General features: G+C 36.7%; 1 long non-coding RNA gene across 6 annotated transcripts in view; it reads right to left on the bottom strand.

Annotated features, from left to right (window-relative positions):
* LOC129636135 (uncharacterized) overlaps positions 1-21,614 on the bottom strand; it is a 329,885-nt gene that overhangs the window by 42,961 nt on the left and 265,310 nt on the right. For 3 of the 6 annotated variants that reach the window (XR_008706664.1, XR_008706677.1, XR_008706678.1), the window contains one exon: positions 18,478-21,382. The exons of 1 other annotated variant lie outside the window; for it this stretch is intronic. This is a non-coding gene — a long non-coding RNA (uncharacterized LOC129636135). Of the gene's footprint in view, positions 1-383; positions 711-1,358; positions 1,447-18,477; positions 21,383-21,614 lie in introns of those variants that run through there. 2 more of the 6 variants (XR_008706673.1, XR_008706675.1) reach the window with 2 other exon arrangements.

Here is a 21,614-nt window from a genome sequence, read left to right as displayed (position 1 = left end):
TCTTTTCTACTGGTCTATGTGGTAGATCAGTGTGGAAGCCTATGTAAAATGTACCCAATGGCTTAACTTCCATTTACTCATGCCTTAGATAATATTTATTAAGATATTCAATCCTAGAATTATTCTGACAGCATCTAATTAATAGCAAATTCCTGCTTTCTTGAACTTGTCCCAAACTCCAATAATGTCTTTTCTGATATTCTCTTACTGATATGCTCAACAACTCTGAATTCTGTGTTCTCCTTTGTAATGAGTAATTAAACCCAACTTTGATGAACTAAAGGACTATTACTGGTGGTCTTTGGCTGTTATGCTTAATAGTGCTTATATTGCAGACAATGATGGGAAATGAGGAAGTAGTTGGAAGAGAATGTAGGGTCAAGGGAGAGTTTTTCAAAGATGGCACAACAGTGAACTCTATGTGTCATCTGATACAAGAGAGATAATTTAAGTGATATGTCTGTGGTGAGAAGTAAAGTGGTCACGTACATAAAGTTTGGCCATAGACACGGAATAAGGTAGTCCATAAATGTTATGAGGGGAAACTGGGCATATTGCTACCAACATAGGTAGCTTGATAGAGGTGTAGCAGAAATACTTAGACGTTTTCATCTAATTGCTGCTATTCTTTCAGAACCAGAGGGTGGAGTCATCAGAAAATGAGGAGGGGGAGAGACATCTTGATGACTGAGGAGAGACGAGGTATATTTCTAGGGAGAAGGAAAATGGAGAGGGTTAGAGAAATGGGATATGCACTCTGGCAGCAGTAAGGATTCAGCACCCTTGAACTTATGGATCTGACCAGGAAGCAAACAAAGCTGTTCTTATTTTCCCAAACCCCAGAAAACTCAATATAATTTTTAAACAAAGATGAGTATCAACCTTGTAATTCCTGATTCACTAGGGTTATCAAGTTGTTAACACACACACACACACACACACATCTTGGGATGGATTTTTCAGAGTCAGGAGAGACAGGGTGGCACCACTTGGCACAGCCACTAGCGGACCAATTACCTGGGTGATTCTGGGCAAGAGATTTGCCTCTCTGGCTCAAGGCTTTCATGTATGTAGTGAGCATAATAATACAATCAACTTTTATAGATTTTAAAAAAAGAGTTAAATATGACAATGCTTATAAAGCATTTAGAACATCAGCTAATGATTCACTTGTTAAATAGACAGAAATCTTACCAAACTAAAATCATTATTTTCCTGAGTTGCCTGGAAAAAGTCAAATGGGTGAACCAATAAAAGGAACATCTCTTCATGGCCTATTTAGCAACATGATTATTTCTGGTGGTCATCTGGGACAGTCTTTGTGGACTAGATCATGGTTAGCAATTTGAGTGACTTACATCATTTCACTGTGAAGCCATTTATGAATGAAAGAACTCTTTCCATTGGCCCAAACATTCTTGCATCGTTGTTTTTTTTTAAACATATCTAGAAAAGTATTGATAGAAATATGTTTGAAAAGTTGAAAAAAATTTCAGCTCCAGACAATAATAAAGCAGGTATTAATATGTTAGCTATTTGGTGAATTATAAAGATTAAAAATAGCTTCTTGTCTCCTTATCAGAGAGAGATCAAAATTCTGAGATGGTATTATCCAAAAGCTAGCAACACCCACCACCAAAATTAAGACCCAAGGAGAATTTATTATTCTGCATGTATCTACTGACATGTCTTTAAAAATTATTTTGAGTTATCAAAAGACAGCCCCAATGTGAAAGCCCAGATTACTACTCATCATTGTCTGACTATTCCAGTTTTAATATTGCATTTTAAATTGTTGAGATACTTTTTTAAAGCCTTTTGGGCTTAAGTATTTGTTTTTGTATGGCTAAAGGTTTTAACAATCTGCGTTCACGGATTCTGTGAAATCTTGAAAGACCAGATCTATCGAATGAAATTTCTTTCTTCTCAAATCTATAAAAATTCAAATAACCAGACTTCTAAAAGAAATGATTTCTCTTAGGGATTTTATTGACTCTGGCACTCCAAATATATACATCTTCTTGAAAGAAGTAAACCATTGTGTGATAATTTTATTAAGAAGGTATTTGGAGATGGCAGTAATTAAAGTGGTCTGAGTTCATCTATTTCAGAAGCAAAGCAGGAAGACCAAGAAAAGAGCCTGAGAACTGCCAGGAAACTTCACAGGAAGAACTGAGATCCACCCAGGAGAAATAAGTTTCTATTAAAATATGACAGCACATTTAACTGCACTGATCTTCCTCTCTCTTTGGAGATATGTTCGATGGGAAGTATTAGTGATGGAGTTCTTTTAACTTTAAAAATGCCATTCAAAGCTTTCCTTTGCTTCTCAAAGAATTCTGCCTTGCTTTACAGGCAATACCCACAGAGAAATAAAAGTTACCTTGTGTGATATTACATTGCATTTTACAGTCAAGGACACTGTAAGGATTTGTGAATTGTATAGAAATTAAGACATTCTTTTTCTTTCAAGAACAAATAAAAGTTTGAACAATGTCTGTTTGTGTTCTATACCAACTGCCCTGCCAAGGCTATAGATGATGACCAAAGTATGATTATTTTAAGCTTCTTGATAATCATTCATTCATTTTTGCATGTACAGAATAAATATAGATTTAATTGGATAGCTAAGTTGAAATCTTGGAGTAAAGATAATTATTTAATAACTTCACACTCTGAGAGTACGTGAGCTTAGGAGATTGTCTTCAGGAAAAAAGAATTATTTTCTAAACTATAGAAAAGTACCTTTCTGAAAAACAAATTAAAGATGGGAAATATAATCTGAACAAAGAAATCAAAGGGAACTTAAAGTTATTTCAAATATTTAACACCGTGAATTAGTTTTACTTTTGTAGCCTACAGATACTTAAAGAGTCAATGCACTATTTTAGCAATATTAGACTGTGCAAACCACTGGGATTTAGAAAGTTTTTCAGGGTTTTAAACACTGCTTGAATTACTAGTGGATGGCAAGAAGCTAGCTGTCAAATATTTATCTCCTTATGTATGTATGTATATGTGTTGGTATATACTTGTTTATGTATTTGCATTGTCCTTATAGTAAAATTTGGAGAAGGCAATGGCAACCCACTCCAGTACTCTTGCCTAGAAAGTCCCATGGATGGAGGAGCCTGGTGGGCTGCAGTCCATGGGGTTGCGAAGAGTCGGACACGACTGAGACTTCCCTTTCACTTTTCACTTTCATGTATTGGAGAAGGAAATGGCAATCCACTCCAGTGTTCTTGCTTGGAGAATCCCAGGGACGGGGGAGCCTAGTGGGCTGCCGTCTATGGGGTCACACAGAGTTGGACATGACTGAAGTGATTTAGCAGCAGCAGCATACTAAAATTGGATTGCAAGAGTCAAGTCTTGAATAGTAAGCGATGGAATATTGTACAGGATAGGAGATTATCACTCTTTTGGAAACTACTAAGATAAGTGTTTATCATTCAGGAAGAATAAAGCAAACTCACACCCCTATTTACTGAATTGGGTCACATGAGTATAAAAGGAAATATGTAAACAATATTTGTTAATAATTCCCTGAAGATATCTTGGTATTTTTATTCCTAGGAAAGACATTTATCTAATGGCATTCATGAAATGAACTTTTTTATTAAGGACTTTTTATACCTTTAGACATAAAATTTCATACCACACTGAATGATCTTAAGTGAATACTTTTTTTTTTTCTAGGGACTTCTCTATAGTTGCTAAGTCATGTCCAGTTCTTTGTGACACCATGGACTTCAGCACAGCAGGCTTCCCTGTCCTTCACTATCTCCTGGACTTTGCTCAGCTTCATGTCCATTGCCCTGGTGGCGCTGTCTAACCATTTCATCCTTTTCCGCTCTCTTCTCCTTTTGCCTTCAGTCTTTCTCTATATTAATACAAAAGGAACTCCTCTGTTTTTGTTTTTCAAGTTTGTTTTGAAGCTGTGGTTATGGCTCTCTTTTAAATGTTTCTGTTCCATATAAAGTACATGCTGTCTATAGTGGAGTACCTATTATTTTTTGCAGAAAAACAGGATTTAATCCAGGGGTTCTAGAGGTATTTAAAAATGTACAATATTTTTTGAGTACTTCCGCAGGTATCCTTAGCCTTTGACCTTCATTATCTACATGTTCTTTGTATTTTTTCTAAGCATTATACTTAAAACTAAAAAAAAACTCAAAAAATTTAATTTTTAATTGCACATAGCTTTCCAGCAACAGAAAGACATTTTAAATAATGTGTTTATACAGCCCTAGTGTCATAGAGTTTGTGCCATAACCTCTGAACAGCTCAGAAATAGGATGTTGTGTTGGCAATTGCCTCTATTCATTGGAGAACTGTTAACTTAGATTTATTAAATTTAGTGCACTTTGGAAAATGTAAAATTGAACACAGGAGACTAAAATATAAATTGTATTCTACAAGCAAATAAATCCAACTCTTTTGAGCCTCTAAAATAAGCATAAAATACACAGAGGGATGAAAAGAGACCATTTCGAGGGCAATCGCTAGTTTTACAAGGCTGCCTGTCCGCTTAGAAAGTTGAAAATATACAGTGGTTCACACGACCCATCATTCTTTTGCTCTGTCTGGTGCTCTTTCACCTTTTATATGAGGTTTTTACACTCCAGTCAGCGAAAAGCTGAATTAATAAATCTGATATTCATGCTATAAAATGTGTTAAAGAGGAATGGAGTTTGGTGTGTGATGCAAATTGCATTCTGAATCTGTGCTTACATTCTGAAGGTGCAGTATCAACAAATCAGATAATCATGTAGAAGAAATTCACATCAACTTGAAGAATAATGACAAAAATTGTACAAAGAATAGTTAGAAGTACCCAGATAGTCCGTTATTTAGAGTAGAAAACTGTGTTCTATAGGTTTTTCTATATCCACCAGGTATATTTCAATTCTGGATGGAATATTTTAAATTCATTTGTCCAAGCAAATGCTTTAGCTCTATGATAATCACCATGCAACAACAGTTAAGTATCTAGGTATAGTGCAAAAGGTAAATGCATAGTAGAAGTGTGTTTTTTTTTTTTAAAAATCAAGATAATTGTGATGTTAGACAACAGATAAACCCATAGAAGTTATAGATTACACTCTTCTTTCTTCACACAAATATACACATTATTAAGAGATGCACATGTATCCACAGAGCTTAGAAAAAACAGAATATGTCAAAATGTGAATTTCCAATTCAGTGGTCTTGAGAATTTTCTACAAATGTGTTTCAAAAAGTTGAAGTGTTCATTTCAATTTAAAAAGGGTTTTTCAATATATCTTTTGCATGGATCCTAAACTTACTTTATTGAAAGTAGTGAGTGGTCTTCAAAAGTCCTAGTTTCAAAAGTAATTTAGAGTAGGAGAAGATGGAATAATATGTTTAAGATAGAAATTGTACCCTTTACTAAACCTTATGACAAATAAATTTGCACTTTCCTTGTACAATACATTTTATTTGGGTTAAAAAATCTGAAAGCTGATTTAACCCGTTTGATGTTTTCAGTTACATGACAAACTTCTTTAGGAAAAAGAAGATGCCTTCTTTTGTAATCTCTTGCACTAAGTAAGCATGATGACATACTTCTAAGTTGCATGTAGTATATACCTGAAGTTTATCGTTTACCTAGCAGAGAAAGAGGTGAGGCTATTAACATAATTTGAATACAAATTCTAAATGACTAAAAATTCATTCAAATCTGCATATCAAAGGAGTGAATTCCAGAATTAATATAAACATCATATAAATAAATACATGTACACATTTAATTTCGCATTGTATCTATGGAGTAGTCCTAATACCAGGCTAGAGATATTTGGTAATGTTGTTTTGTTATATGTTCTTAAAATTCTAATCCATGCAATAATGTGTACAGCACTAAATGAGGACTTCCATTTCTGTAATAGGGGAATAGTTTATGTCAAGGAAGTCTTCCTATAGATAACAGTAACACAGTCTAGAAATATATGAAAAGTCATTTGAAGGTACAAAAAGGTAGATCAAACTAGAGAGAATTTGGCTGTTGAAATAAAAATCTCAGATAGAAAATTTCTTTTGAAAAATATATTAACTTCATAAATGTTTGTGCGCCAAGCTTATTTCTTTTTTTCCTAACTCAGTTAATGACAATACCATTCATTCATGTAATCAAAGATGAAGTCCTTTACTTTGACTGCAATTCCTTATTTTACTTAACCTCATTATCTAATGTGACACCAAATTCTGTTTTACCTAGGAATGTTTTCATAACTTCAAAGTCTATAAAACATCCAAAAAATATAAATAATTCATACAACTTAACAGCAAACAAACAACCCAATTTAAAAAAGGAGAAGATCTAAATAGACATTTTCCAAAGGAGATATATAGGTGGCCATCAGGTATGTAAAGGATGCTCAACATAATTAATTAGTAGGGAATTGCAAATCAGAATCACAATAAGATATCATCTCATACCTGTTGGAATGACCATTGCCAAATAGGCAAGAAATAACAATGAAAATACGAAGAGAAAGGAAATCCTTGACACTGTTGGTGGAATGTAAATTGGGACAACCACTATGGAAAACAGAACGGAAGTTCCTTAAAAATGTAAAAATATAACTACCATAGGATCCAGCAGTTCCACTTATAGGTATTTACCAGAAGAAAGTAAAAACACTAATTAGCAAAGATATATATGTTCATATGTGTGTATGTTCATTTCAGCATTATTTATACCAACCAAGATATAGCAACAATCAAGTGTCTACTGATGGATGAATGGATAAAGAAATTGTGGTGTGAATAAATGTATATATAATGGAATATTACTCAGTCATAAAAACATCATGCCATTTGCCACAACACAACTAGACATTGAGACCATTATGCCAAGTGAAATCCATCACACACAAAGAGACAAATACCATATAATCTCTTGTACATGGGTTCTTAAAAAAATCAAAATAAAAACAAGCTCATAGATACAGACAGTAGATTGGTGGTTACCAGAGACAGAGGGTGAAAGAAATAAGTGATTTTTTTTTAGTTTCAATAAAAGTTAAATAAACAAAGTCTAGATTGGGGGGGGGGAGGTCTTTGTTATTTCATCATAAATATCCCCAAATCTAAGAAGTAGTCCCCTCCATTTTTTACCTCCATGACCCTAGGGAGTCATTATTTATGGAATGATGCTCTAAGTCCTTAGACAGGGATATGATTTTTTATAAACCAGTGTACAAGTTACTATTGCCACAATAATGTGAAGTGAGTGAAGTCGTTGAGTCATGTCCAACTCTTTGTGACCCCATGGACTGTAGCCTACAAGGCTCCTCTCTCCATGGAATTTTCCAGGCAAGAGTACTGGAGTGGGTTGCCATTTCCTTCTCCAGGGGATCTTCTCGACCCAGGGATCGAACTCGAGTCGCCCGCATTGCAGGCAGACACTTTACCATCTGAGCCACCAGGGAAGCTGTGTGCAAACCACCACACACCTTCCCTAGAGCCTGTTGACACACGGCCTTTGGACAGGCATTCCCCGTGAGCTTTCCCGGGGTTGCTGCCATATCTGGGATCACCTGGCTGCCAGGTGATCTGGGTGGGCCTCACTTGGGACCACCTGGCAGATTCAGCTTGGCTCTAATCTGCCATTCTCCAGTGTGTCTTCATGGTGATGTGTAAGACACAAGAGAGGAGACAGAAACAGACGGGCTTCTGAGGCATGGGCTCTGTACAGTAGCCCCAGCATTCCTACTTCATCCTGTTGATAATAGAGGGTCACATGAGGAAGAAATGTATTCTGCTCATATCAGCAAAACACCAAAATCACAGAGAAAGGTCACTGACAAAGACAGATGTGAAGCGTTAATGACATCAGTCTTCCACACTCAGTCTCTCTTACCCTTCTTGCAGCTTCTTTTCTAAACTAGGGTAGCAGATAAAATACAGACATTTATTTAAATTTGGGTTTCAGATATATAACAAAGAACTTTAAGACTCTCTTGTTCCCTGGCTATAACTGAATAGGGCTTCAAAAACAGCATTTTAAAAGTAGCAGAAAATACATAACTGAAAGATAAGAACAAGACTCCCTAAGGGATTCAGAAGGGTTATTTCTAAGAAAAAATAGGATTAAAAAGTTGGCAACAGTTTAACAGTAAAGAAAACTTCCAGTGATCAGAAATTTTACTGTTGAGACCTGCTATTCCTGGGAGACTTCTTATTGCCTGGTGATTTCAATGAATAAATGTTTCTATTTAATGATCTTGTTCCATTATTAGCATCGATGTGTTCACACTTTTTAAATGATCTTAGCTCATGGTGGGCATATCAGCAGCTGTCAACAGCAATTACTTATTTATTCCGAATAAGTCTTTCCTTCTCTTCCATACCTTTGTGAACGCAGTGCTTCAGAGTATATGCTCTTGGATTTCAAAAATAGTGGATTGTAAATATAAAGGGTTTCCTAAGCAAGCATATTGACAAGCACCCAAAATCTTTGCACTTGTTTTGAAGGTATTTTATCTGTTTGCAAAAAACATAAAAATGGCATAGGGTAACAAAAGGTCATTGTTCCTTAGCTCTAGCCTATGATTTAGACTTTGATACTTTTATGATCATGGTTTGTATATAACTATATTAAAGCACTGGAAAAAATGTTATTAGTTCAAAAGCTGATATATATCATGGGGGGACATAAGTCTTTTACAATGCCAATGGTAGAGTTCTCAAACACGGATGAAAGTAAAAGTGTTGGTCACTAGTCATGTCTGGCTCTTTGTGACCTCATGGAGTTAACTAGGCAAGAACACTGGAATGGGTAGCTGTTCACTTCTCCAGGGGATCTTCCTGACCCAGGGATTGAACTCAGGTCTCCTGCCTGCATTGCAGGCAGATTCTTTACCATCTTAGCCTCTAGGTGGTGGTTTAGTCACTAAGTCGTGTCTAACTCTTGTGACCGCCATGGACTGTAGCCTGCCAGGCTCCTCTATCCACGGGATTTTCCAGGCAAGAATACTGGAGTGGGTTGCCATTTCCTTCTCCAGGGGATCTTCCTGACCCAGGGATCGAATCCAGATCTCCTGCATTGCAGTCAGACTCTTTATTGACTGAGCTACAAAGGAAGCCCAAAGATTGGATAACCATCAGGGAAGCCCCTCAAACAGGGATATGCAGTAACTAATCTATCAAATTTTTAGAGAACTGGTGTCCCTATGGGCTCATTTCTTATCAAGCTTCTTTCATTCAGCATAAGTCTTTGAATGATCACCCATGTCACTGTGTCTTTTCATATATTCTTTCTTTTATTGTTGAGTAGATCATAATTCTGAGGGTGGACATCTTAGATATTTTTGGTTTGGGGATATTGCAAATAAAGCTGCTATAAGCATTTGCATAAATGTCTATATGGACATATGCTTTCATCTTCTTTAAGAGTATAATAGCTATGTCATGTGGTAGGCAGGTGGCTCAGTGATAAAGAATCCACATGCCAATGCAGGAGACACAGTTTCAATCCCTGGGTCAGGAAAATCCCCTGGAGGTGGAAATGGCAACCCACTCCAGTATTCTTGCCTGGAGAATTCCATTGACAGAGGAGCCTGGTGGGATAAAGTCTCTGGGTTCACAAATAGTAGGACATGACTGAGCACCAGTGCACGCCAATTGTTTTACAAATAGTGTTACAATTTTACATAATCCCTGGCAGTGGATGAATATTCCAGGAGCTCCATATCCTTACCAATACTTGGTATGGTCAGTCTTTCTCAGTGTTAGACATTTAAATAATACACAGTAAGAGTTAATTGTGATTTTAATTTGCACTTTTTGATTTTGTAATTGTTTCAGGTGAGAGAGTGAATCTAGTCACTACTATTATTCATTTTGATCAGAAGCAGTTTTTTTTTAATTTATTATTTTTATTGGAGTTTAACTGCTGTACAATGTTGTGTTAGTGTCTGCTGCACAATGAAGTAAATCAGCTATATATATATATATATATGCATATATCCCCTCCCTCTTCAACCTCCCTTCTACCGCACTGACCATCCATCACTCTTGGTCATCACGGAGTACTGAGCTGAGCTCCCTGTGCTATACAGCAGGTTCCCAGTAGCTATCTATTTTATATATAGTAGTATATATATGTCAATCCTAATCTCCAGATTCGTCTCACACTTTCCTTCCCCTCCTGTTTCCACATGTCCATTCTCTATGTCTGTGTCTCTATTCCTGCCCTGGAAATAGGTTCACATGTACCATTTTTTAAGATTCCACATATATGTGTTAATGTTTTACTCTTTCTGACTCACTTCACTCGTATGATAGACCCAGGTCCATCCACATCTCTACAAATGACCCCATTAATTATTAGAGAAATACAAATCAAAACGACAGTGCAGTATTACCTCACACCTGTCAGAATGTCCATCATCAAAAGATCTACAAACAATAAATACTGGAGAGAGGGTGGAGAAAAAAGAATCCTCTTGCACTGTTTGTAGGAATGTAATTGATACAGCCACTATGGAGAACAGTATGGAGGTTTCTTAAAAAACTAAAAACAGAACTACCATACAACTCAGAAATCCCATTACTGGGCATAGACCCCAAGCAAACCATAATTCAAAATGACACATGTACCCCAATGTTCATAGACATAGAAGTTTTTAAAATTTATTTATTTTTAATTGAAGGATAATTGTTTTACAATATTGTGTTGGTTTCTGCCATACATCAAGATGAATCAGTCATAAATATACATATGTCCCCTCCCTCGTGAGATAGAGAAGATTTAGCTGCACAATTTTTATCCTTCTTGCCATGAAATGAATACATGTATATTTTATCTACATAGCAGTCCTTTAGAACTAAGTAAGCATTTTAGTGCTTTCATTTTCTAGTATTCTTGGCTGGAAAACCCCATGGACAGAGACGCCTGGCGTGTATAGTCCACGGGGTCACAAAGAGTAGTCGGACACAACCGAGCATGCACACACACACACTTTTTGCCTTACGCGTTTCTCAGCCCTGCTGCCTAAAAGGCCCATGGGCTGTCCCCTTCTACAGGCGGTATTATGTTTTTATTTTGCTGATGCACTTTCTCAGACTTGAGATATAAATAAATTCATTTGTGGATTCTGCATTTAAGCTTCTCTGCCGCTAAAGACAAGGATTTACTCTAATACTGCTGCGGTTGTGACCCTGTACATTTGTACTGCATCTGCACACATTTCCCCAGATGCCAACTTTGGATCTATTCACACGACTATAATTAGCATTTGTTTCAAGTCATTGCTTGTCTTCTCTAATTACTACACTTGCATAGTTTGACATTTTCCATAGTTGACCGTATTCTCATGTGGTCCAAAAAAAATGATTGGGGATTAATAATTAGCATCCATGGTTAATCTGCTATGACCCACCTCAACTCAGGGGAGATATATATATATATGTATATATGTGAATCCATAGATATACCTCATTGGAGGTACCAAATGTTTTATTAACTGTTCCCCTTTATCACTGTAAGTCAAGGTTTCACACTATAGGACTATATAGAAAGGGAGCTGGGTGATCCTGAGGAAATGAATTCATAACTACAACTGCAAACTTTAAAACTTATCATTACCAGTAGCAGGAAGAGGAGAATACAATAGTAAAAGAAAATCAACCAGAAGCTTCTTAACTATACATTGTTTAGGGTGTTAAATTTATTTCCCACAGTAATGACCAACTATACATTAAGTGGGCTTCCCAGGTGGATCAATGGTAAAGAAATTCGCCTGCCAATGCAGGAGACTCAGGTTCGACCTCTGGGTCAGGAAGATCTCCTGGAGAAGGAAATGGCAGCTCACTCTAGTATTCTTGCCTGGAGAATTCCATGGACAGAGGAGCCTGGTGGGCTCTATCTAGTCCATTGGGTCACAAAGAGTTGGACATGATTTAGCTACTAAACAACAACAGCAGCAATACATTGTGTTCTGTGCTCTAAACATGGTTTTCCTGTTTGGGGTCTGGTTTCTGTATAATTAACCCATAATTTGCCTTTTATTTGGTCAAAGGGAATTTTCATGTTTTTCATTCACCTTTAGCTGAATTATGATTTTATCAGGTTTCTTTCATTAACTTGCCATTCCAGAGTTTCAAAGCAAAAATAAACTATATAAGTTCACTTTAAGGCAATAGAATTACAAATTAATATTTTTCCCTAGTGAGCCACTTATGTTGTGTTTCCATCTATCACTTCCTTCCGTTTTAACACAGATAAGCTGAGAAAGTTTTCTTTCATCAAATCCTGTCATATTGATCATTGTCAAATATATATGAGGGAAGAGTCTGCTTATCACTGACGTCTGATCTATTTTCTGTACTCCACCATTTTTATCTCCCATGAAGGAGTGGTCTGAAGTGGGTGATTCATACAAGAGGTCACAGAGGATCAAAATTTGTCAGGCTATAAGGTTATAAAACATCTCAGAGAGGGCTGAAATAAACAACTGTCACTTTTATTTTTCCCATAATGACTAAAGGTTGAACAGAATACAACTCAGGTTTCTGTGTTTCACGCATCCCAATGTTTCAGCCTCATTGTTTAATTTAAATAAATTAGGTCTAGCTTATCTTACGGCCTGAATAGATTTATCTGTGTGATCAGCTCAAAGAATACTTAAATGATACACTCACATCACCTCCACTAACAACATTCACATCATAAAATGTCTTCACCTAACGGTAAAGTCTTTTGAAATAACTACATGTGGATTGTAAATTATTCATTAAAACAGAATAGCTTTGAATATGGGTTCACAGTTACTTTCCTATGACAGGTCTGCCATATTTTGTTATAGAATACTTTACGGAATACTCCCGTGGCTGAACTCTTTCAGTAACTTTCTCTAGATAGCTATTCTCAAAGTATGGTCACTTGCAGAAGAAACAGTTTCTGCAGGGAACTGCTTAGAGATTCAAATTCTGCTTCAATCCCCTCATTGTTGCTGTTTAGTCGCTAAGTTGTGTCCAACATTTTGTGACCCCATGGATTGCAGCATGCCAGGTTTCCCTATGTTTCACCATCTCCCAGAGTTTGCTCAGACTCACCCAGACCTCATAGACTGGAAAATCTGAAAGTGAAACCCAACAATCTTTTTTTTCTTTTTTTTTTTAAATTATTATTTTTAATTTAAAATGTTTTTATACAAGTGTAGTTGGTTTACAATGTTGTATTAATAACTGCTGTAAGCAAATTGATTCAGTTATACATATATAAGTTCTTTTTTAAAAAAATATTCTTTTCCATTATGATTTATCCCAACCATCTTTTAATAAGCCTTCCTGGTGATTCTGAGCAAGCCAAACTTTGAGAAACATTGCTATAAATAGTCTTACTTTGTTACTCCAAAGGTCTGAGATGACCATAAAATGAAATACCCAGGCAAACGTCTACCACTGATTAATTACTTTCATTCAGATACTAGTCTTGTGAGTCTGTTCAATTGATGCCCTACACAAAATTCCTTGGATCAATCCAGTTTAAAGACAGGGTCAAAATCATTATGAATGGGAAACTTGCATGATATCAAATTTAGGATAAGTATGTGAGGGTAGAGCAAAATATTATGTTTTGCAAAATAAGTTTAAATGGGTTTTTCCTAAAAAATTTTAAGTGAATGAATGGGCTAATATTTTCATCCTAATATTAATTGCTTTCCTTAGCTAGTCATCAACCTATAGAGTGTATGTAAATACCAACTTAGAAATAACTTGAATACTGAAAACTTCCATTTAAAGTAAATCCACTATCTTTACATCTCAGACATAGTTTATATTTATTCCTTTTACGATTTGGAAATAATCTCAAAGAATCCAATTCAAGATACTGTAATAAAATTGTAAAGTCAGTACAGTTGATTCTAATACTTAGTGGCTTTCAATATACTGAGAAATGATAGGTACATAAATGGGAACTCTGATCAATCCAGAGTATCCACTTAGATACATGTCAAGAGCGTGAACATGCACTGACAACAATAAGACTTAAGCCAATCGTGAGGCACTTCAGGAACGAATAGATGTGGATTACTCTTGGCAACTGACTAATCATTACCAAAGAAAGTGAAAGTGAAGTCGCTCAGTCGTGTCCAACTCTTTGCGACCCCATGGGCCCAGGCTCCTCCGTCCATGGGATTTTCTAGGCACGAGTACTGGAGTGGGTTGCCATTTCCTTCTTCAAATCATTACCAAAGCACCGTATAATATCCCAGTTTTCTATTTGCCTGTGCCTGTCTTCCTGTCTGTATAAACAGCACAAAATAGGATCGAAAAAAATCACTATGCTTTACCACAAGGCTGAATTCTCAACAGCAATAGAATTCTGTTTTTCCCTCTTTATTCCATTACTCATTTGGAAAATACTTGTTTTGTAGTTTGTATTAAGAGGATTTAGAGACATGACATTTTTTTCAGAGCACAGAATCCTTAGAGCATGACAGCTTTAGACACTGTTCATGCACATAACAAAGTGGTACAAATGATGCAGTGAAAAATTATGATATTTCAAATCAGATAAACTTAGAATCTTTATTCTGACATCCGTGTACTCTCTCCTTGCACTTTTTTTGTTTGTGCTTTGTGGTCAGTCGTGTCCAACTCTGAAATTCCATGGAAAGTAGCCTGCCAGGCTCATCTATCCATGGAACTTTTCAAGAAAGAATACTGGAGTGAATGGCCATTTCCTACTCTAGGGGATCTTCCTGACCCAGGGATCAAACCTGCATCTCCTGCATTGCAGGTGGATTCTCTACTGTCGAGCCATCAGGGAAGCTGCACTCTCTCCTTCACACTATTCAGTTAACCTCTCAGTCTCAGTTTCTCCATCTGTAAATCAATGTAATAATACTTAACTTTAAATGATAAGAAAGCTGTGGTACATATACACAATGGAGTATTACTCAGCCATTAAAAAGAATACATTTGAATCAGTTCTAATGAGGTGGATGAAACTGGAGCCTATTATACAGAGTGAAGTAAGCCAGAAAGAAAAACACCAATACAGTATACTAATGAATATATATGGAATTTAGAAAGATGATAACGATAACCCTGTATGCGAGACAGCAAAAGAGACACAGATGTATAGAACAGTCTTTTGGACTCTGTGGGAGAGGGTGAGGGTGGGATGATTTGGGAGAATGGCATTGAAACATGTATAATATCATATGTGAAACGAATCGCCAGTCCAGGTTCGATGCATGATACAGGATGCTCGGGGCTGGTGCACTGGGATGACCCAGAGGGATGGTATGGGGAGGGGGGTGGGAGGGGGGTTCAGGATGGGGAACATGTATACACCTGTGGCGGATTCATGTTGATATATGGCAAAACCAATACAATATTGTAAAGTAATTAGCCTCCAGTTAAAATAAATAAATTTATATTTAAAAATAAATAAATGATTACTGTGAGATGAAATGTTTATGTTGGTTTTTCTCCTTACTATAATCCTTAGGTACTTCCTGTGGTGAGTTTATGTGCTTTGCAATAAAAGCAGTTTATTTGCAAGACCAATGATTAGTATATTTCATTGGCTAGGGTCTTCTGTGAGACAAGGATTTGAATTTTTGATTCTGTCACTTTGGTTCTGCTCTCATTCTACAGTTTTAATAAATTTTGCTGTGCTTTTTTAGGCTTCTCTTGTAGAACAGAAGATAACTTTTAAGATCCCTTCAGTATTAAATATTTAATGATGTTTGAATATAACTTCTTAAGGATGTTTTAAATCATCTGTAAATACACTACTACAAATCATAAAGGTTTAGATCTCCACTAAATACTGAGAGAGACAAGAAATTAAATACACTACAAGCTAAGAGAAATGACATGGGAGATGCTATATGGTAAGGAAGGTGCAGAATGTATTTCAGTGTATTTCCCTGGAGCGAGAAACCTTTTCTGCTAATTACTAGTTAATGACCATAAAGTGCATTGAAAATATGTAAGTGCGGTATATAGTCCTTATAATGATCAAACCTTTATGACTCCTTCGAATACTATGATCATTTAACAGCATTTGAAAACTCTTTATGCTAATTGCTTCTAGTCAGTTCCATCACAGGTTGGCTGCTCCCATTTGAAAAGAAAAATATTCATATTCTTGGAGCACTCTTCCCATCCTCAGTTCACGTCCTCTGGTTTTCATGTTAGACTTTAGCACAAATATTCTTTTAACCACTATAAATTATCTCTATTTCTTCATGTATGATGTATAAATAATGCCAGTGGATGGATTTCTCCTTTACTCCCATTTCAGAATTAATACTGCCTAAATGCTGTCGCAGGCTTAAGTCTCTAAAACCCCAATTCTGTAATTTTAATCTCATATATTCTTGATTCTGGCCAACGGGCACGTCTCCTACCTCTCCTCCTCTAAAGGCACGAGTTCAATTCTCCGGTGTATGTCTTGGCAGCTCTTCACATTTTGCATACTGCTCTCCAAAGACTGCCATAGCAACATAAAATGTTATCTTCCCTTATGCTTATATGAAATTTCATGGAGAGGAAAAATAAATGCTTGGCATGACATCAAATACCTATCTATACTTGTTAATCCTCCACTCTGGTATGATATGAAAACTATGGATAGGTTGTCTATCTTTTCTGTTTTCATGTGTGGAGGTCCAAATCCGCTGCTATGATTCACACTGACCTCTTAACACTGCATGGTAGTCATGTCCCTTGGTGCTTGATTCTCTGTTTGAACTGAGTAGCGATTGATCTACCGCTGAGCAGAGGAAACAACTGAAGGAAAGAGAAGCAGGTGCTAAGGGATACATGGGGCTGACTTATCAACGTATGTCTCTCAGCATCTAAACTGTAAACACACAGAGTATGAAGCTCAAAAATAATGTATAAATGAGTTCTCACTTATGTCTGGCCCTGGGATTCTAATACCTGTTAACATTATATACACTCCATGATTTCTGAATTATCATTGCCCTGTTTACCCTGTTCATTATTACCACAGGAATTTATTAAGGGCTAAATAGTATTCATAGTTAAGCTTTTTTAAAAGTAATTCAACCACAAAATGCTTTTCATAATTTTTGTAATCCTATACAGTCCTATCATTTAGTACTTAAAAGGGGTGTTTTGAACTGCTCTGTAGAAAATCAAATGGTTAAATAAATATAGATTTATTTATCTAAGCACGGAACCTATATCTAGATACACAGGAATCATGAAACAGATTAGCATGTAGCATAATTCAAGTTCACAAAGGCAGAGAGAGTACTTAATTCTAACACACAGTTTTAACACACAGACGTTCAACTAATGCTTTTGGAATAAATAAAGGAAGAAATTCCACAGTAAAGAATCCACCATTTAAACTATATAAAAGCTTAGGAGGGTCTAATCAGAAGAGTGACAGATATGATTTGATAATATGTTTACTACATTTCAGTTTATGATAAAGTGACCCCAAATCAAAAGGAAAGATTAAAGTATTACATATTCAGGGAAAACTCATTTGTTAAAAGGAAAAAAATTAAAACATAATCCTTTCTCTTGGTTTCAGAGAGACAGGAACTGAACCATGACAATTATTACTATAGAGCTAATAACACTTTAAGAAGATTGTCATTGTGTTCTACACTGGTAAAGAACTGGTTAAACAAGACCAAAGCCAAAATAAAAACCTTATAACATAAAGCTAAGAATAAATAAATTTGAGTAAATCAAATGTAAAGTGATCTATTTAAAAGAACAGTATAGACAATGTTAACAGATCACTGGCCATTTTGGAGGGTGATCTATGCATATCTGAGTAAAGGAACATCTAATACTTCGAATACAAAACAAAAATGATCAAGAGGAGTCAGAAGTTTACTCCAACTAATTTTCGGTCAAAAAAGCCTTGTTAATATATGTAGATTTCAATTAATACTCTTCATATTGTTAAAAAATATGACTGATGTGCCAAGTATTGTAAGGTCTGTGGGCATGGCCATGTGGAACAGTGTCGCTAATTTACAGAGCAAATTGCACGGGCTTTATCAGATTATTTTCCTGAACCTTTCACTTTCTTCCTGTAGAATTCTGCATCTTTAATTTTTCCCTGTGGTTTTGCAGGGTTTTTCACTAAATGGGAGAAGTATGTATAAACCAACTATTAATTAAGGCTTTAGTCACATGACTTCATTTAGCCAGTGTGATATGAGTGGACTTGATACAAGCAGAGGTTTTAAATAGGCTTGAGTGGCTCACTTAGTCAAGAGAACCTGCCCCAGTAGCCACAGCATCTTTGGGGCTGACAACTTGCATGAGAGAGTCGTGGAACACACCTGAACCCAACACACAGCCTAAAAACCGGGGCTGCCAGAGAATTTTCCTTTCACCCACCAATTCCCCAGGTAGGATATGTTCTCTCTTGATAAGACCTGGAAAATATATATATATATATATATATATATATATATATATTTGACTTTTATGTAGAATCAGGAATTATATCTTATTTTAGTTTATCTATTAAATGACTATTACTATAATAACACCTTGATGAGTTTTCCTATATCCAATCTGTTCCCAAACTCCAGCCCAAGCAATTCAACCTGAAATCTGTTTCCATAATGATTCTCTAAAATGTGAATCTGATCGTGGCAGTTTTCTGCATAAAATCCTTCAAAAGATTTTTATAATTTCCGTGCTAAAATAAAACCTTTTCATACACAGAGACTAATGGGTGAAGTAGCCACATTAGTGGCCTCTCCACCTCTTCTCCCACCAGTACTCTGCATGTACCCTGAACCTCTGTACTGGATACACTGAAAATGTTACATTGTTACTGAGTGTCATGCCCACACTTGTAATCAGGCCTTTCTCTATAGCTCAGAGGCCAGAAATAACACTTCTCTGATCCCACCATTTGGAAACTGTTAGTGTAAGACATGGGCACAAGATTGGACTGGAGGAATACAAGGAGGAACATCAAGTCCTCTAATGTAGACCGGCAGATGTGTGACATTCAGTAGACAATAGAGATTTAACAGTGACTCTCATATCCGCTATAGATACCCACTGAAGTGCTGAATTCACTTGAAGTCACTGGTGTTTCATGCAAAATTTCATGCAAATATGATATTCGGATTTCCTGAAATCATTAGAAGCTTCATTAGCCCTGCTGAAAGCTCATTCGGGTCTTCCAAAGTTTTGTAATTCTCTTATTTTCTACATTAAATAATATTTTACCTGAAATTTCTAGTGTGCTTTCTGTTTTTATGACTCTTTGGTAGAAACCATCTGCAAATGAGTCAGGTCATTTCAAACATTTCTGATTTGTATTTCTTGTTTTGTTTACCTCATGGCCCCCTACCCTGACTTCCTTGCTTAATTTTTATCTTTCAAAGCTTAGCTGAAAGTCCTTTGGGAGACTTCTGAACCATCTCTGACATCTGATCGAGATACTGCCATTGCAACTTGGCTTTGTCTGTTATCTGTATACTTTGTTCCAAGCATCTGAAGAGCAGGTGCTATGCCAAATATAATTAAGTACTAATTGTTGCATAGTTAGCAGTTAGAAGATAGTTTAGAACAGATGAATACTAACGTATGATGTGGATCTATTGGGTTATGTCACAAGATGAACTAGCACAGGCTCTCAGATGAAACTACAGACAACTTAGCAATGTGTTTTATATTATGGACTTGGAAGTTACAAACACTTAAGGATTGAGACATAGCTCTGTCATGTGTTATCTGTATTTTGAAGGAAAAATGTATTTCACCTTGCTCCACTGTAGCTGTCCTATCTATAACAGAGTGCTGGTAATAATCACTAAATCATAAGATTCCAGTGAGAATTAAATGATACAAAGTATTTAACAGAGTGTTTGCTCATAAGAAATAATAAAGTGAAAGTGTTGCTCAGTTATGTACTACTCTGTGACTCCATGGACTGTAGCCCACCAGGCTCTTCTGACCATGGAATGTTCCAGGCAAACATACTGATGTGGCTAGTCCTTCCCTTCTGCAGGGGATCTCCCCAATCCAGGGATCAAACACAGGTCTCCAGCATTGCTGACAGATTCCTTACCATCCGAGCCACCAGGGAAGCTTTTCAGTTCAGTTCAGTTGCTCAGTCATGTCCGACCCTTTGTGATCCCAAGAACTGAAGCACGCCAGGCCTCCCTGTCCATCACCAACTCCCAGAGTCTACCCAAACTCATGTCCATCAAGTTGGTGATGTCATCCAGCCATCTCATACTCTTCACATGAGGTGGCCAAAGTATTGGAGTTTCAGCTTCAGCATCAGTCCTTCTAATGAACACCCAGGACTGATCTCCTTAGGATGGACTGGTTGGATCTCCTTGCAGTCCAAGGGACTCTCAAGAGTCTTCTCCAACACCACAGTTCAAAAGCATCAATTCTTCAGTGCTCAGCTTTCTTCACAGTCCAACTCTCACATCCATACCTGACCATTGGAAAAACCATAGCCTTGACTAGACGGACCTTTGTTGGCAAAGTAATGTCTCTGCTTTTTAATATACTATCTAGGTTGGTCATAACTTTCCTTCCAAGGGGTAAGTGTCTTTTAATTTCATGGCTGCAATCACCATCTTCAGTGATTTTGGAGCCCATAAAAATAAAGTCAGACACTGTTTCCACTGTTTCCCTATCTATTTCCCATGAAGTGACGGGACCAGATGCCATGATCTTAGTTTTCTGACTGTTGAACTTTAACCCAACTTTTTCACTGTCCTTTTTCACTTTCATCAAGAGGCTTTTTTGTTCTTCTTCACTTTCTTCCATAAGGGTGGTGTCATCTGCAGATCTGAGGTTATTGATATTTCTGCCGGCAATCTTTCTTGTGCTTCTTCCAGCCCAGCGTTTCTCATGATGTACTCTGCATATAAGTTAAGTAAGTAGAGTGACAATGTACAGCCTTGATGTACTCCTTTTCCTATTTGGAACCAGTCTGTTGTTCCATGTCCAGTTCTAACTGTCATTTCCTGAGCTACATATAGGTTTCTCAAGAGCCCTTCAGTTCAGTTCAGTTCAGTTGCTCAGTCGTGTCCGACTCTTTGCGACCCCATGAATTGCAGCACACCAGGGCTCCATGTCCATCACCATCTCCCAGAGTTCACTCAAACTCACATCCATCTAGTCTGTGATACCATCCAGCCATCTCATCCTCTGTCATCCTCTTCTTCTCCTGCCCCCAATCCCTCCCAGCATCAGAGTCTTTTCCACTGAGTCAACTCTTTGCATGAGGTGGCCAAAGTACTGGAGTTTCAGCTTTAGCATCATCCCTTCCGAAGAACACCCAGGGCTGATCTCCTTCAGATGGACTGGTTGGATCTCCTTGCAGTCCAAGGGACTCTCAAGAGTCTTCTCCAAAACCCTAGCAAGTAATAATAAGGGTTATTATTATTATTAACTGGAGTTTCAGGAATCACTGTTCAAATTTTGAATCAAGTACATTTTTAGATGAATTGCTTGATATATTTAGGTCTCACTACTTGCTATCTAAAATGTAGGAATCCAAGACAACGAAATAATCTTCTCTATAATCTAAATAGACCATTTGAACTCATTAATCAAACTTTGAAGTGGAATAATTCAGATTGTGATGG

The sequence above is a fragment of the Bubalus kerabau genome, chromosome 21 (assembly GCF_029407905.1).
Source record: "Bubalus kerabau isolate K-KA32 ecotype Philippines breed swamp buffalo chromosome 21, PCC_UOA_SB_1v2, whole genome shotgun sequence".
Taxonomy (NCBI): domain Eukaryota; kingdom Metazoa; phylum Chordata; class Mammalia; order Artiodactyla; family Bovidae; genus Bubalus; species Bubalus kerabau.
This window is presented reverse-complemented; position numbering and strand designations above follow the sequence as displayed.